Genomic DNA, 18746 nt, shown 5'->3' with positions numbered 1-18746 from the left:
ACTTCTTTATGTCTCTGGGTTTTATTTATAAAATCTTTGTTATGATAATAACATAAATAATATATCAAATAGTGATGTGATGATTTTAAAGTAAAAATATAATTTGTATCTTTTTTCCTTTCCTCCATTATCTCATTCTCTCTCATTGTAGAAATGCTTCCCCACCCCCCATTCTTTTCATTCTTGAAAACTGAGGTAAAATCTATACAGAGTGACAAGCTCAGATCTTAAATGTACAGTCCAGTGAATTTTGATAAATAAATACACCCATGTAACCAACTCCTTAGCCAAGATATAGACCATGTCCACCACCCCAGAAAGTGTCCTCATGCCTGCGTCCATACAGCCCTTATCCCTTACAGGAAGCTATTTTTCTGATTTTTGTCATTGTAGATTAGTTTTGCATGCTTGAACTTCACATAAATGGAATTACACCTTATATATTATTTTGCATTTGGCTTCCTTTGCTCAACACAATACTACTGAGATCTATTTGTGCTCTAAAGAGTAGCAGAGTTTATCCTTTCTAAACTGCTGAGTAGTCTTCCATTATATGAGTCTTCCACAATTTGTTTATCCAATCTGTTGATGAACGTGTGGGCTGTCTCTGGTTTGGGGCTATTATGAACACAGCTGCTATAACCATTCTTGTAGAAGTATTTTTGTGAACATATGTTGGCATTTCTCCTTGGTAAGTATTTAGAAATAGAATTGCTGAGTCATATGGTAACTGTTTAACTTTGTAAAGAACTACCCGATCGTTTTTCAAAATGGCTGCCATTTTACAACCGCACCAGGACCAGTTCTTCCACATCACCACCAACTTTTGGCTTTGTCAGTCTATTTAACTGTAGGTCTTCAAACTGGTATAAAGTGAGGTAAAATGTAACCAGTGGGAGAAACTGGGTGAAAGAGTACATGGGACCCCTTTTTACTCTGCAACTTCCTGTAAATCTATAATTACTTTCAAAATAAAAAGGTTTAAAAGTACATTGTTTTTTCAAAAGAACAGGTGTGCAGTGGTATCTCACTGTACTTTTATTTTGCTTTTCTCTGATTCCTAATGATGTCGAATACTTCTTCATGTGGCTCTCGGTCGCTCATCTATCTTCTTTTGTGAAATGTGCATTCAAGTTCTCATGCATTTTCCTTTAATTTGGCTGTTTCTCTTCTTATTATTGAGCGATAGTTGTTTATATATCCTAAATAGAAGTCCTCAGTTACATATGTCGCAAATATTTTCTATAGTTTGTTTTGCTCACCTATTCATTTTCTTTAAAGTATCATTTGATAAGCACAACTTTTAAATTCTGTTGGAAGTTTAATTTATCACTTTGTCTTTTATAGTTAATACTTTTTCTGTCCTAGGAAAGCTTTGCCTATTCCAAGGTCACACATTTATTTGTATTTCTCATAGAAGCTTTACGATTTTAGCTTTTATATTTAGATAAATGTGCTGTGCTCCATCTCATACTAATGTTTGTGAATGTTGTGGATAGGAGTGGAAGTTCTGGGTTTTTTTCCCATATATGTATCTAGTGTTAGCGCAGATTATCGACAAGACTTTTCTTTCCCCATTATCTGCTTTTGTTGCAAATCAATTGACCATGAGCATGTGGGTCTCTGGAAAACCTTTTAGATTGGATCTTCTGAATTCATCTTCTACCTTCTTTTTCTCTTCTATTGTTCTTTGTCTTCATGGTTTACTTTATGTGATTTCTTCAACCTGATCTTCCCACTTTTCTTAGAATTTTAATTTTTGGCCATGATATTTTTAATTGGCAAGAGTCTTTTCGTGTTCCCCTGTTTGCTATCTAACCTCCCTCGTTCCTATGTTCAAATGTTACATTCTCAGTGAGATTGACTCTATGTTTAAGTTTATATAATCCCTCCTTACTAGATCTGCCTAACTCCCTTCCCTATTTTTTTCTCTCCATAGCATTTGCCAGCAGCTGGCATACTATATATTACTTATTTCTGTGTTTGTTATCTATCTCTCTCCATGGAAATGAAAGCTCTGTGAGGGCAGGGTTGTTAAATGTGTTCTATACTAAGGCTATTGCTGCTTTCAGCACCTGGGATAATGCTGTGCACAAATAGGCCCAGTAAATATCTACCGAATGAACTAATAAATACTTGTTCCTTTGTTATAGTGTTTCCATCTTCATGGATGCAAAATCTTTTCTCTCTCTGATATTATACTACCTTTGACATTTTTTTCTATTCTCTGCATTTCTTCTGTTTCTCTGAGTTTCCTCCCTGACTCCATTGTTTATTTTGATTTTCCTCCTTTATGTTGACTGTGATCCTTGACTGTTCATTCATAAGCTGGGCCTCATTGATTCAGAGATGGAATCTTTTGACTAGTGGGTTTTATGGACACATAAGGGTGGCTCCACCAACACCCATCCATGTTTTTTTCTTGAGCCACTCAGTTTCCCCAGAGAGGAGTCCTCAGTCTTCTGCTTGAAGAACATAAACCAGTCTGCCCGTGTTTTGGGAACCTCATGAGAAAGGAAGCTGTTTAGTATGGAAACCTTCACTATTTACCATGGAAACTTTCCTTTAATCCCCTTGTATTCCAGAAAGCACTTCCCCTCTGCCCTTCACTTTGGCTTGTTTCTCAAAGTCTAGAACCTCTTAGGGTTATTTGCTCCAGAGGCAGATATTCCAGTTTCCTTCACGGATCAGAGAGAGGCAATAAAAACACTACATGGAGGAGGTCAAGGAGTGTGGGGGTCTAATCACCCTTTTTGCCTATTCTGTGTTCAGAATACCAATTTTTCCCTATTCTGTGTTCAGCTCCATGCTTTCTAAGGTAATGGTGCTTCAAACCCTGACTCTTAGATTCAATCATGTGAATGAGCTTTAGGCCCTTAAGTTTGACTTTCTCCACTCTGCTATGTCAATTACCACTCAAGCTTCTATTTTTCACCTTCCAAAAACTTGTGGGTATCTTTTGTCTGGTGTTACCCCCCCTCCCGCTTTTTTTGTCCTTAACATTTTTACTTTTTTATTCCTTTGCTTTCATTTTAGTGGGTTTTTTTTTTTTAACGTTTATTTATTTTTGAGACAGAGAGAGACAGAGCATGAACGGGGGAGGGGCAGAGAGAGAGGGAGACACAGAATCAGAAGCAGGCTCCAGGCTCTGAGCCATCAGCCCAGAGCCTGACGCGGGGCTCGAACTCACGGACCGCGAGATCGTGACCTGAGCTGAAGTTGGACGCTTAACCGACTGAGCCACCCAGGCGCCCCTTTAGTGGGGTTTTAAGAGAGTGGAAATAAATGTACATATTCAGTCTGCCATGTGTAACAGAAACCTGCTATAAGGAGTAAATGAAAAGTGAAGGGGACAGTGAGTGACTCATAGCGTTAATTGTTACCATGTTCATTCAAGTCCCCCAGCTTGATTCTGAATTGAGTCCGGTAGGTTTAGATTTGATCGTGGCACTGCTCTAGTAACACCACAGTGCTCATGCTGCTTAAAAACCAACAAAGAGAAGTTCACTGTCCTGATTTAGGGAGGCTTTAAAGTCTGTTGCCAGGGAATAAAATTGGTATTAGAGGAAATCACATAAATTCAGGGAGTAATTCTGAATTCTGACTAGGCTTTAGTTCTTCCCAGAAGCAAGTTTCATAGAGTTCAGGTGCTTTGCTGTGGAAGGCTCTGGGTCCTATGTCCCTATAAACCTCTTCATCTCTTAAGAACGTCCAATGCACAGAGGACAGGCCAGCTTCTCATATTCACAGATTATTTATCCAGCAGGCATTAATAAGTATCTATAATATGCCAGGCACTGGCTAGGCTGGGGATTAAAAAATAAGCTAAACCTTGTCCTAACTTCCGAGATCATACAATATAGTTGTAAAAACATAAAAATAATAAAATGGAATAAATAACCTTACTTAGGGTTAAGTACAAAAAGAGGTATGCTTGAGATAGTGTGGAGGCACAGAGAAAGGTATGGTCAAGTTCATCCTGGAATACAAGGGGAGGATTCCAGAGGAATGTTATGTGTGGTCCCTTCTGGGAAGTTATACTTTTTTCCCCAAGCTTCAGGAAAGCATTATACAGATGGGAGAAATGTCCATCCCAAGGAGACATAGCTATGCTGTAACCGAAGGTGACCTGATCAGAAACATTTTCAAGCAAAAGCACCTTTGGATCAGAACAAGAGCCCTTTGACCCTGAACCACCGCAACACAGAAGGGGACATGGAGGTGATGACCACAGTGGTGGTTCATTCATATTTTGCATTAATGAGTGAAGGACTGTCTCCTTCCCACCTGCATCTGTAGCCAGAGATGTAGATTTTCCAGGACATAAGGGTGAATTAAGTGGAGAGATGTAGAGTAGGACAAGGCCATGTGACTTCTATCAGACATTTCTATTTGGACATCTGAGTGGATGGTACTGCTGTTAATAGAAATGGGATCTAATAAGGAGGAGGGAACCTGTTCTGTTGGGAGTTGTAATTTTGGCTGTGTTTTGGTGACCTTTCACAGAAGCCCAGTAAAATGAGAATAATGGGATAGTAGAGTGAATTAAATGAGGGAGCATCTGTAAAGTGGTTGGCAGGTTATATTTGATAATTATTATTAATCAGCATGATAAGGAGGTGGGAGACACAGCTGAATCACACTTTTGTGACAACCTAATCCCACACTGTGCTCCAGTTCCTTAATTCTCTTCACTGAGGACAATATCATGTGACCTCTTCCTGACCCACTGACCAGAGAAAACAAGAAGTGGGCCCAGAGTCTCCTCACTGGAGCCTCCCAACACCCATGCTCCGCCTTTCATAGGTGTTTGAATTGGAACCCAAGGTGCTAGGGTTCTTGTACTCACCTCAGTTGCCCACCCCAGGGCCTATGGCAAGAGCAGGCAAAGGTACACTTTGATGTATTTGTATGAATTTAGTAAATATGGCTTTCAGCCTCAGTCAGCTTTCATGGAAAGCACAGACTGTGTTGAAATGCAACAGGAAGCATCTCTATCATGGGGCATTAAGGCCTGGGAGCTGCTGCCTTTGGTGGCAAAGTTGGAACAGAAGAGAGTGCTTATTCCAACTGGGGCTCAGTGAATCTCGATACGGGCTTGTGTCTGTGCAGTGGGGAATAGGGACAAACACCTTCCCCTTGAGGAGGCAGTGCAGAAGGCCACAGAAGGTCTCCATTGACATTTCTTAACCAGACTGCCTAGGTGACCATGAGGGATGGAGTAGGCCCAGACTCATGACCTGCTTGTCCTTCCAACACACCCTGGGCCCTGAGTGTCTCCAGGACAGTATTGTGTGAAGGCAAACCACAGTGTGTGTGGCATGGTCACGTAATACGGTGCTCCGAGTGTGGTGGGAAGGAAGCTTTGAGAAGCTCATCTGCTGGAGGGGATCCTTTCCAGTGTCCTCTTCATTCAGTGAGGAGGAGCCATCATGCACATTTCTCAAAGCCTCTGGACTCGTATTTATCATTTTCTCCTTCCAGTGTTCATACCTCTGGGAACAGTTAGACTGCACTGGTGGATCCCTGAGATAGCTGGAGAGAATAAATTCACAGCCAGAAATGACAGAATTAATGACAGCATTATTAATTAGGCAGGAGGGAAGCACAAGCCGTAGATTCTCTGTGAAGAGAGCTAAGAGGAGCGCCATGTTTCAGGCTTACCCAGAAATGGTTTGCATCATGGGGAAGTCAAATACCTTAGTCAGTGTATTTGTTTTCTATTACTGCTGTAATAAATTGCCACATGTTGATGGTTTTAAACAACATACATGTATTTCCTTACATTTCTGGAGTTCAGAAGTCTAAAATCTGTCAGGCAGGCTGCTTTCCCTTCTGGAGGCTCTAGGGAAGAATCTGTTTCCTTGCCCATTTCATCTTCTAGAAACTTCCACATCCCTTGGCTTATGGCCTCCAAACTCTAACCTTCTTGCCTCCCTCTTATAAGGGTGCTTATGTTACCTTAGGTCTACCCAAATAATCCAGAATAATCTCTCCATCTCAAGATCCTTAACTTAATGACATCTGAAATGTCCTTTTGGCCATGCAAGGTGACATATTTACATGTTCCAGAAATTAAGATGTAGACATATTTAGGGGACCATTATTCTGCCTACCATGGTAGAGATGACCTTCTCAACACACTCCCAATCTGAACTTTCTTATGACGCAAGAGTCTATATTTGGGTCTATCTGAAGATGTTCAGTAACACCTCTGAGTGCTGGGATATCCAGGATTCACTTAACCAGCTCCAAGCATTCTCTGGAGGGTTCTCTGGGCAACAGCCTCCTCTTGAGTTTTGTTCTTTTCCCTGAAAGAATTTTGTGTAACTGGGTAGAGTCTTTTTCCATGGGGTTTTTAGTGGGGGCTGGATGCATCTCAGCTCTGTGCCAGCGTCACCCGGTGACATGGACATCACAGCCTTGCCCAGCCATAAAACCGAGGGCAACCTCCCTCCATTATTATCTCATTTTCTATTACCCTGTGGTTCCTGATAGGCCGACGGCTGTTGCTGTTGCAAACAAAATGAGGGCAAATGTGCAGAGGTTTCAAAGGCCCCAAAGCCAGCAGGAAGGGTAGAAGGGCAGGGTGCCCGGACCTGTGTCAGGCTGGGAAAATTCCATGGTGAGTTTGGATCCCCAGAGAAATGGTCACATTCAAGGAAGTCATGGAATTTCCTTCTGGTCCAGCATAGCTTAAAAGTCACTCTGGGGTGGCCCTCCTGGGCTTAGATAGCATGCTGTCATTCAGACAGACTCAAAGGCAGGCAAGTGTCTTTTTGACTTTTTTAATTTCTTTCCCCGTTTGGTGCAGGGCTGGCTGATGACAGTAGCTGATTGCATTTCACTTCCATCCCACGTGCTCCCGCAGCTCCCAAAGCTCATTTTAAGTCTCTTCTCCATTGTAGCTGCCCTCAGTTTCCCCTCCCTTTGGTTCCAGTCTACATGACTAGAACCTTAATTTATTCAGCACTCGGTGCCTTTTACACTGAGTATTCTCAGTGATTAATATCATATCCTGCCTCTTATCATTTAACTCTGTCACACCTCCTGGGTTAATGGCATCCCCAAAAGACAGATACGATAAAGTTGTCTTGGAAAAAAAATTCCATGTTGGTGAGATCAGATAATACAGAAAGTATTCTCTTTAGGCTTAACTTTGTGAATCTGGGCCCTGCATTTGAATTCTAGAACAGGCCCACTGGCCCTTTGTTTGCAGTAACATAAAGTTCTCTAGCAGAGAGCCAAACTGCTGGCTGAGAGGCACCTGCGATGTTTTGGCAGAGCTCTTATCAGGGGACACAGGTTCAACCTAGAGAGTTGCAAAGGGGTGCAAGATGGGGCATGTTGCTGGCAAGACGGTTGCCTGGGTGAGTGGGGGACAGATTGCTCCTCTGGGATTTGTCAGCATTGTGTCTGGCCACCTGAAAAGGCTGCTGCGTGAGAACCCAAAGAGAGTGAGCAGGGACCGCCCCAGAAAGAAAGGGGGGGGGGTCAAAAAGGAAGCTTGGTAGCTTCTCATTATGAGGAAAGATGTATAGATTCCAAGCTCCCTGATTCCCTGGGCCCGCCCCTGCACCAAACCTGCCTCCGCTTCCCTCTGCCTCTCAAGGGACGGTATCTGCTTTCCTTTCATCTTGTCTATGCAGCAGGGTCCCCTGCCAGCAACTCGCTCTCCAGCTCCCTTCCCTACGCCTTCTGGCTTCCCTGTCACCCTCCTCCTTCCCATCCTCTCCTCATCCCCAGCTGCGAGCTGCAAACGGGCCCTGGCAACCCTCCACCAGGCCCTCTCCCTGGTTGCTGTGCATGTTTTATGACAGCAGCTGTGACGGACATCTGCCTCTTTCCAGCGCGAGTGCTCAGTGCACCACTGCCCCCCCACCACGCCCCAGTTCTTTCAGTGGAATCGCCCTGAGGGGTTCAGGTGGGAGGGGGCCCCAGGTCAGTCTCTTTGCCTGAAAATCCAGCACGGACCTTGAACAAACCTAGGGAAATGAGGGGGATTGGGGGGGTGGGGGAAGAGAAGCGGGGAGCGTCCTAGCAAAGGAAGGAAACAGAGGATGTTCTTTCCATATTTCTGAGAGGCTGAATAAAGATCTGAGTGAGATGTTGGGATCATTAGATGGAGACTAGGAGCTCTGAGCCCTGAAGGGGTGAAAACCTTTTTCCGCATATTTTACTCTAGACCCCTGAGAGGACATTAAAGGGAGGGGAACTGCCTGTTGGAATTGATTTCAGCTCACTGTCCCTGTTTGAATTAATCCTTAAAGATGCAGGTTGGAAAACAACAACAAAAAACAACCCCCAAACCTCAGATGCTTTGGGGTTAGTAAGAAATGCCTCCTTGGCTTAGGAGTTCCTTTTGTGACCCAGCTCTCCCCTTCCAGGCCCACCCAGACTTCAGGAAGCACTCACACCTCCTCCAGCAGGAGCCTCTGAAGCCCTCTCCTCCCACCAGGCCCTGCTTGTTGAGAGTGGGCGGAACTGGCCAGTCAGCATGTGGCCCCACTGCCACCCACAAGGTTCTCGAGGGCACCGCTAACGAATGCACACTTAGAATATGGAGCTTCCCTGAGGAGGGCTGGTGGTGGGCAAGGTGATGGGCTACATGTTGATGTGGCACAAGCTGCAAGCCAGCATCGTTCCTACCCCCCTTTCTGTGGGTCTCCGCCTGGCTGCTTTTATAACACAGCCCTGATGTTGAGAGACTGTCCACCTGATGCCCCAGGATGGCTCTGCCCCCAGACTCCTCATGAGATCTTGGATCTCCAGAGGCTGCTTGATTTTACTTAACAAACAGAGAGAGAGCACTGTATGTGCCAAGCACTGTTCAACAGGCTTTACTCACATTAATTATAATGCTGTAACAATCCTCTGCAATACTCTTTTCATCTCCCATTTTACAGATAAGACAGCTGAGGCACAAAGTTGTTAACATCGCTGGCCAGACCCAATGCCACTGGGGAGTGGTGGAGGTGGGATTTGAACCTGGGCACCCTGGAAGCGGATCCACTCTCTTAATCACCCATTATGCTGGTGCCATGCTGGCTCCCTTTGTCTCCCTTCTGGGTTCCCTGTCTCCCTACTTTGGGTGGTAAGAGGTGTCTTGGAGAGCAAGTAGAGCCCAGCCCGGAGGTGGATAAACCTGGCTCTAGTATCTGCCCAGGTGTCCCTGTGCACCTCATTTGAGCTCTCTGTGTCCCAGTTCTACATCTTTAGCTCAATGGCTTCTATACCACTCTAACACTGAATGCTTGCAAGCCCTCCATAGAACACTCGTCTCTCCTTGGGCCAAGCCATCCCTGCAGCTGCCTGGACCTCACCTTGGGGGATCCCTAGAGGAAGAGGAGGGAGGGAGGGAAATGAACACACTTGGCAGAAAGGCAATGGGTGGGCAGCCTCATTTGGAAAGATGGACAGCTTAATGAGGCTTTGTCCTGCATGAGGGGGACAGTATGGGTTTGGACAACAATCTTAACAGAGAGAGCCTGTTATGATTATGATCCCCATGGTGGTAGTTATGGTTATGGTCCTCATGGCAGGATTAGTAGGAATAACCAAAGGCTAACGCAAGTAGATCTCTCACACAGGTAGTAATAGATAGATTTCGGCTACTCCTTAATGACTCGGAGACATATACACTTTAATTGCATTTAAATGAACCATTTTACCTAATTAAGAGTCAGGATCAAAGAGTTAAAAATTGAAGTGTCCTATTTCCTCAATGCTAAGACACATGCTTTTCATGTTTAACATTTCTTTAAAAAATTTTTTTTTAATGTTTATTCATTTTTGAGAGAGACAGAGACAGAGTGCGAGCAGAGGAGGGGCAGAGAGAGAGGGAGACACAGAATCTGAAGCAGGATCCAGGCTCTGAGCTGTCAGCACAGAACCCAACATGGGGCTCAAACCCATGAATGGTGAGATCATGACCTCAGCGGAAGTCAGATGCTTAACCGACTGAGCCACCCAGGCACCCCATCATGTTTAACATTTCTAAAATTGGAACAAGTCATACAAACTTATTTTTAATGTAGTGTTTCTCCCCCAACACATACACACATATACATACACACACAAAAATTATTGAATGCTCATGGTGCATGTTAAAATTAAAGAAATATAATAGGGTTATTGGTGCTTTCATCTATGTTGGTGGTAGGGACAGAAATCACTTCAGCAAGAAGAGGGACTTTTTATAATAATCATGACCCCTGTGGGCAAGGATGGGCTTCAAAGAGGCTAGAAACTCAAATTTGGAATGCTGTGGGGATTCCTTGAAGTATATTCATCTCTCATCATTGCCTCTTCTGTGTACCTGATTCATCATTCACTCATTCTGCTGACTTGTGACCTCTAAATCTCAAGATTCACAGCGTAAGGCGGCCAACCATGGCCTCAGAGAAGGGCCAGATCTTTCTGTCTCCATGTTTTTCTGTCTGTCTGTCTCTCTCTCCTCCATTCCTAATATCAAGGGGGAAATTCCTCTCCATTTTTTCTAGTCCAATCAACTGTGAATGGAGTGGAGAACAAGGACACATTTTTCAAGATGGCTGCCAGCTTCTTGTCTCTGTGAGTTCTCAGGTCAGTGTAGGGAGACATTGTAAATCGGGCAAACATTCCTTAAGATCTCCCCACAGGAGGCAGAAGTTTACTACTGGGGAGCAGCATTCCAGTGGCACTATGTGTTGGAGCTGGGAAGAACTGTAGGCAGGGCACCAGGAGACAACTCCCTCAGACTAGAGCAGGATGATTTCGGGCTCTAATGGCAAACCTGGTAGGCAGGTCAGAAATGGCAGTACTGGCTCATTCGGGGCTGCCTGGGGCTTAGTACAGATCTCCACCTCCAGCAGGAAGGACTAGAAGACAGAGGGACCGTTGCACAAGAACATCTGGGGAATGGCAGGGAGGCAGAGATGGTGAATCACAGAAGGGGACTCTTCTAGAAAGGCTTGTTGTCGTGTTAGTACCACAAAGGCACTTTCCAAAATGCTCCCTAAGGGTCCAGATTTGCTGATCTCAGTCTCAGACCATATCCAAAGAAAGCTTAGCCCCTTCACAGTCTTTGTAGGTAAGAGGGGTGGAGAGGAAGCCAGGGTCCTGCGCGGTGGTGTCTGGACCCTCACCTTTTTCAAGGACCTGCCAATTCAGCGTGCTTGAGTGGCTGGGGTCCAGCTGCAGTGCTGTGCGGTCTTCAGTTCCAGGACCAAGTGATAAATCCCTCACATGACACCTTCCTCTCTCCTCTCTGGCCCTGAATTCTGGCTGCAGCAACCTCCCTGTCATGGAAGCTATGTGGGCAGCTGACATTGATGAGCCACCGACCTAGAGATTTGGCAAGAGAGCGGATTTGCTAATTTGGAGAGGATGTTAAGTGAGAAAAGGTAGTGTTCAGTGCTAGCTCCTCTGAAACCCAGGGGAGCCAGGGAGCAGACAGGGGCAGGGAGGAGCTGGGAGGAAAAGCAATAGCCTCCCAGGGCAAAAGAAGAAAACCAGCAGCCAAAAGGACTATTTTCATTTCCAATTCTCCAGGCACCAATCGCAAGAGATCTGCCCTAATGACTCATGAATGTCCTTGTGCACAGAGAAATCACTTGGTATGTGGGCACAGAGAGCTCTGTGCTGCCAAATAAATATCCCTTCTCTTCTTCAGTCACTCAGCCCTACCACCCATTCCATGGTAAACCATTCTAGGAAACTCCAGTCTCTGTGCAGCGTGCAGATTTCTGAACCAGTAAGGTTGTTAGAGGAACAGAGACAGTAAGAAGCAATGGTACATGTGAACTGTCAAGGTGACAAGGGGGGTTGCATGCAAATATAGTCTATTTGGCTTGCTGGATTATTGATTCTTAGGCCAACACATGTCCATAGTTTGCTGTGTGGATGGAGATCATGTATCTCACCAATTTCTGTTTCTAGTTTCCTATTAAAGAAAGAAAAAAAAGAACATGAGCACTGCTGGAAAGTGGCAATGGCAGCAAGCCATCCAGGACCCTTTTACTCCTGTGTGGTGTGACTGGAGACTGATTCCACTCATCTCCTTATCTTGGTTCTTCCCCAGTCTCTTTCCATCCACCTGGTTATCCAAGCCCTTCTCTACCCCCCAGAACCAGATCCTCAGGTAACCTCATAATTCTTCCTCCAGTGTGTATCTTGAGTCCATCCTCCTCTTTCCATTGACCCGCCAACTCTTACCTCGTCCATGGCAATATCCCTCCTCTAGCTTCTCAATCCATTCTCTTCACAGCCCAGAGTGCTTTCCTAAAATGCAAGTGCGACCATGTCACTTTCTTAAATCCCCTCAATGACGTCACCTTTCCCTTAGAGGAAACGTCCAACATGGTCTGTTGCCTGCAGAACCACTCAGTGATGTTAGACTTTCCATGTTCTGGAGCACACTGAACTTTCTCCTGTCTTCGACTCTTTGCTCCTTCTGTTGTGTCCACTTGGAATGCTGGGCCTCTAAATCTCTTTGATGGCAAACCTGGTAGGCAGGTCAGCAATGGCAGTACTGGCTCATTCCTCCACCTCCTCCATACTTCAAATGAAAAGTATTGTTTCCAACCTAGCTTCCCTGACAACCGTATCTAGGTAGTTCCCTTCCCCTGTTGCATGTATTCCTAATTGCCTCATTCTGCCCATTACCTGATTATTGCATCCTGTTCATGTTTCTCAATTTGAATTTATGTGGGTGTTTTTGTATACACTTCAAAATAAATACTGGTCTTCTCTGTCTTCCTGCTCCAAGTTATAAGCTCCATGAGGGCAGGGACATGTTCCTTTGGCCCACCTCTGACCATTAGCACTCAGGCAGGGTACCCAGGATATAGCAGGTGCTCAATAAATATTTATATACTTCTTTCTTGAGCACCTATAATGTGTGAAGAATTGTATTATGTGATGGGCAAAGAGTGAAGAAGTAAAACAGACTGCCCACATAGGGCTAATGGTCATAACATATAATTTAACTACTATTTGATTGTGAGGGGAAAAGGTGATGCCTCTTTTAATATCCAAACCACACTGAAATTGCATTAAAAAGAAAACAAAATAATAACAATCGACTGATCAGGCTTGCTCCATTGGGGAAATAATACAAGGTCCAGGTGTAATACTTTGGGTCTCTTTAGACGTATTCTTCAGAGGTTTCTGCTGCACTTTCCCCAAACCATCAAGCATTAAATTAGCTTAAAGAAAACAGTGAAGATTGCCCTGAGTCCCTTAAAGAACATGACACTTTTCATTTTTCCATTTTTTTTTCATGCAGATAAATGTATGTATCTCTCCAGAGTATTTATGGATTTTAATCCTTTTACAAGGTGGCTGTGTTTGCATTCAGTTGAAAGAAAGGGAATAAAATCCTTTTACCTACACCGAGGAAGAAATAGAATATAGAATGGAACTTCCTGAGGTAGGGAAAGAGCTCTGGCTAGGGGTTGGGAAGCTCAGATGTGGGGGTCAGTCCTAGCGGGAAGTAACGGGCAAGTCAGATCATCTCATGGGGCCTGGGGTTTCTCACTTGGAGAGTCAAGGGGCTGGACTTAGTTAGGTGTCCTGATCTGCTGGGGGCAAGAGACCAGGAAGGACCATGGTGAAATGGGATATCCTGAGCCAGTGGCCCCTAATGATATACTCTATACCCAGAAAGAGAATTTGGTGTGATTGCTGGTTCCTGGGTAACCCTGAGGATTTCTTGTTTGGACCACAGTCATTGAACCCACATTTACTCTGTGGCAGACACTACTGGGTGGGTTCTGGGGATCCAATGATTCATTCACTCAACAAATATTTATCAACAACCTACTCATAGTAACAGGAACTAGGTACATAATGGTGATGGATGAAAAGTCTATGTTCTTGCCTTCAGGGAATTTAAATCTGGGGGAGACAGGTAGCAAGCCAAAGAGAAAGAAAAAAAGCACAATGTTAAGTGTTGAGAAGATGGAAATGAGGGGCAGAGTCACAAGAGCCTACTTAGAAAGGGGTCCGAGAAGACTTTCCAGAGAAGGTGGCATCCACCTGAAGGATCAAAAAGGAGGGAGGGAGGGCACATTCCAAGGCAGAAAAAGGCTTAGAGTATTGAAGGAATCCAAGGAAAGCCAGAGAATCTGGCATTCAGTGTGGTCCAGGAAGAGAGGTTTGAAATGAGGATGGTGAAGAAGATAGAAGCCAGACTATGGAGGGGCTTGGGAGTCAAAGTGAGGGGTTTGGGTTTGGATTTTAAGTAAGGGAAATAATTGGGTTGACTTGTCACCAGTGTGAGATTATCCACCTTGAACAGTACAGCGTGCAGACACTTAACTTTGTTTATTTCCCTATGACGAAAAACTTAGCTAATGAGAGTCCATTTCCTCTCATCAGTGCAGATGACATAGAAAGTTCTGGCGCTCTCTTTTAATGAGCAATTCCAGAATTCCTCCTTTCCTTTTCCTTCTCTCTTTCTCCCTGGATTTGCTTAAAATTCCAAGGGGCATGTGTATCTTTCTGATGCTGAAGGAAGGGCATCTGACCCCTGCTTGTTCTCTGCTGGCATCTGCTGTTTTAATGTAGCTTGGCTTTTGTTCTCTTGCCCTGGACAGCATGAAGTCATTTCTCTAGGGGAGCTGAAGGGTCACCCCTTCCGAGTTCTGCTCTTACCGCTGTGCCCCCTCTCAGGTCCCCAGTTAGGTCATCTATCCTGAAGCTTCTGATTTGGGGTCCCTTTGCACATTTTATGAAGACCCCTCCATCGGGCCCCCAAGCTAACCTTTGTCCCATTTTGGCACATAGGCATTGGTCAGATCTCCCCCATTTTATACGAAGCAAAGATAATGGGGCGGGGCAGGGGGAAGATGGCAGGGAAGGTAGTATACCAGTCCCTTTCTCTGCCTAAATCTGCTCATTTACATTAACAGAGCATTCCTTGATGGCACTGAAATGTTTTTCCAGGTTTGCAGAGGGCAGTGGGGTCAAGTTTGGCCTCAAACTTGGCCGATTTTAACTCCACGCCATGGTAATGAGGGGTGGGGGCAGCAGTGAGCCGGCTTCCAGCCTCGGTTTAAACGTGCTGCCTTTCCAATCCCCGGCTCCTCTCAGCTCCACCCCCCTGGTCATCCAGACAAGAGATGAGTGTCCTGTGGAGTATGGTGGTGGTGGTGGTGAGGATGGAGAGGAGCCGGTGGGGTTTAGAGGCAATTGATGGGTCAGATGGGGCTGGGGGTGGGGGTTATGGGAGAGGGAGAAACCAAGGATACCTCCCCAGAGGTGTCATTGTTGCAGGGAGGGAGCAGATGGTGAGTGGTGGTACAGATTTGGGGATGGATATCAAGAGTCTAGTTTTATATGTATCAGGTTTGAGATATTTGTGAGAGACATCTGAGTGAGAGACGTCAGGCAGATAATTTGATTTCTGAGATTAAAACTCAGGAAGAGGTCTGCAAGGTGTCGATATTTTGGAGTTGTCAGCAGACAGATGTCATTTTTAAAAAAAGTTTTAAGCATTTATTTATTTATTTTTGAGAGACAGAGCACCGGCAGGGGAGGGGCAGAGAGAGAAGGGAGACAAAGAATCTGAAGTGAGCTGTATGCTCTGAGCTGTCAGCACAGAGCCTGACATGGGGCTTGAACCCATGAACGGTGAGAGCACGACCTGAGCTGAAGTCGGATGCTCAATTGCCTGAGCCACCCAGGCTTCCCTGAAGACAGATGGCATTGAAAACCAGGGGAATGGACCTTAAATAGTCTCAAGTGTTCAGGAGGGTGCTTAGGCTTCGCTGTGTAGTCCTGAAAGTTTCACCTTGTGGTTTGGCTGAGAAGAGCTTAGGCTCCAGATGGCTGTTCCAGGGGCCCTGGGGACCCAGGTGGTGGATCAGTGGTCCCCTGACAGCTGCTGAGGCTGCTACTCACTCTGCAGACTGTTAGTCTGGTGATATGTAGGAGGTCCCAGCTGGGGACAGTGACTGGGACAGGCCCAGCTTGGGAGGAGTCAAGGTAGGAGGAGGGAGCGGTCTGGCCATCTGGATGGGGTGGGTGGAGCACGATATTTCTAGGCGAGAAGGAGCTATCTCGCCCTAAGTGGTTGTAATTATTCCTTGAGCATCAAGTCTGCAGGTGCAGCACTGGTTAGTGAAGAAGGAGAATTCGGAGCCCAAGGAGAGCCTGGGGCCAGACGCCTGAACATGTTCTCTCCCTCAAGGGTCCCACAGTCAGATGACACCACAATCCCTCATATTTGTACCCCTTCTTAACCCATAAGCCACATAGTACAGTCTCAGGGGGTGTCATATTCAGGAACGGCCATTTAACATTCACTGGTAATTTAAAAGTTATTCCATCTTTACTGTCAAGGATGTTAAAGGCACTGAAATGTGTAGTCCTGGTAATGTTAATTAAAATCCTATTTTTTGTTCTATTCATATAATTTACACACCACAGCTACTCCGGCCGGCCACTCTCAATCCTGTCCCTCCCTCCCCCATAAATAAACCCTCTCCTACGCCAGCCTCTCAGGATGCCTCCCTCCCTGGCCTGCTCTCGCACTAAGCCCTTTATTATGTATGTGTCTGGCCTTTCTCCTAGGAGGAAAGCATGCATCCTTTTTGAAAGTGGGGAAGGAGGCTTAGGGAAGTAGGTTGGAATAACTCTCTCTAGTGGGGAGGAGGAATGGACCTTTTTGTGTCATTGCACACTTACAGGTTGACTGACACTTCCATGCCCTCCTTCCAACTTCTCAACAACCTTGCAGGGTAGTTGTTATTAATCTGACTCTATAGAGGAGGAAACCGAGGCTCAGATATGAGGTAACTTGCTCAAAGCCCATGTCGCTTTAAAAAGGCAGGGAGAGAGGGGCGCCTGGGTGGCTCAGTCGGTTGAAGTTGAGCGTCTGACCTCGGTTCAGGTCATGATCTCACGGTTCGGTTCATGGGTTTGAGCCCTGCTTTGGGCTCTGTGCTGACAGCTCACCAATCTCCCCTCGTTCCCTTTCAGCTGCAAGGATGCAGCAATTCTGCTCCTTGGTCAAGAAATTAGGTGAGAAACAAGGACCTGGGGCCTGTCTGGCTCCAGTCTGTTTCTTTTTCTGTAACAAAATGAAGAGGTTAGAACAGGTGACTTTGGATGAAGTTCTGTGAGTGTTGGTGTAACCCACCCAAAGCATAGCTGCCTGGTGATCCAGTCCCGAGATGGTGATATACTCAGAGAAACAATCTTTGGATAGCCAAAAAGTCATTCACGAAGAAATTTAAGTCGCTGCTAAAACTGCTCAAAGAACACCAAAAGGGTGTTCTGCTCAAAATAGAGCAACACTTAAAAAAAAAAATCTCTCTCACCATGTACATTTTGAATACAGCTACCTCTCAAGTATTGTCACCTCCCTCCACACTCCCCAAAACTGTCCCCAAGCCCAGAAGGTTCAGATCCTTCTCATCTCACTGAGGATCTATTTATTTCTCTTCCACCAACGACCCAGAGTTACTTTCCAGAGGAAATCAGTCCACGCATTGTGGTCCCTCTTTACCCCAATTCGGCACAGAAGACCGTGCTACTCCAGAGCTCCCCTCCACAGGCAGAGTAAGGAAGAGGCTGTTATAGAGATGTATAAATCAGTTTTCTGCATATTGGGATGGGTCCCGGAAAACAGGAATGAGGGGATAGGGACTCTCCACAACACAGGTGCAGGGCAGTCCTGGAAAACTGCCCCCCAAGGTCTTCTTAGGTTGTGCCCCACCCTCAACTCCACAGCTGGGGAGATGCCCTAACTGTTAACTCCAGTATGATCCGGAAGGGGTATGCTGCTGGTCGCCCCATTGAGGACTCCCTTGGGACACTCATAGAATAGTGGCAGACAGAGCCAGAGAGGGAAGGCGGGTGGGGAGGGAGAGGGTAGGAAAGAAGGAAAGGAAAGGAAGAATGGCACTGTCACTGGACCAGGTGGAAGCAAGAGGCACCCCCTGGCCTGCTGTGTGGAGAGGCACTGATGAGAGCGGAGGGATTGCCCTGAGCTGCTCTGGAAGAGTTTCCCATCCTGCTCTTGGTTCTCCTTTGGCTTCTAAGGCAGCTGGCTCAATCTCAGGAAAATCAGGGCGATCCTTGGATTCGCTCAGCATCTGCACATGTCATCTCATGAAACTCTACAACCACTTGGGCACGTAGGCATTGCACTGAAATCATCTGTTTAAAAGTCTTTCTCCCTCCACTAGTATACCAACTACTCAAGGGCAGGACCGTGACTTTATAAATCCTTGTATTTCCTGCCACTCATCACAGTCATTGGCACATAGGAGATACTTAGTATTGGTAGAACGGAAGGCTGCAGGGCAGATTTTGTTTTCAGGAGAGTCCACTAAAGCCCAAAGCCACCAACCGGTTTCCAGTGGAGTCAAGACCAGAGCAAATCAATCTTGACTTCTACTTCAGTGAAGTTTCCATTGTGACAGTCCTGGGGGGTATTATGCGGGAGTATACACACACGTGTGTCCCCAGGGCATGGGCTTCTGAGTCCAGACCTGATGGGATCCTGACTCTGCCATTTTTTAAGCAAATCCTTCACTTCTCATCTGTAGACTGTGCTTAAAGATACCACTCCCCTCCCCTTCCCGGGGTGCCTGGGTGACTCAGTCAGTTAAGCCTCTGGCTCTTGGTTTCTGCTCAGGTTATGATCTCACGGTTCATGAGTTCAAGTCCAGCACTGGGCTCTGCGCTGACAGTGCGGAGCCTGCTGGGAAGTCTCTCTCTGCCCCTCCCCTGCTCTGTCTCTCTTTCTCTCTCTT

At 45.7% G+C, this 18746-nt stretch overlaps 1 protein-coding gene across 2 annotated transcripts in view; it reads left to right on the top strand.

Annotated features, from left to right (window-relative positions):
- NMNAT2 (nicotinamide nucleotide adenylyltransferase 2) overlaps positions 1–18746 on the top strand; it is a 160959-nt gene that overhangs the window by 86139 nt on the left and 56074 nt on the right. The gene's annotated exons all lie outside the window — the stretch shown is intronic.

The sequence above is a fragment of the Panthera pardus genome, unplaced genomic scaffold (genome assembly GCF_024362965.1).
Source record: "Panthera pardus isolate Hobbes unplaced genomic scaffold, ASM2436296v1 HiC_scaffold_21, whole genome shotgun sequence".
Classification (NCBI taxonomy): domain Eukaryota; kingdom Metazoa; phylum Chordata; class Mammalia; order Carnivora; family Felidae; genus Panthera; species Panthera pardus.
The sequence above is the reverse complement of the archived record's forward strand: the minus strand, read 5'-3'. Positions and strand labels throughout refer to the sequence as shown.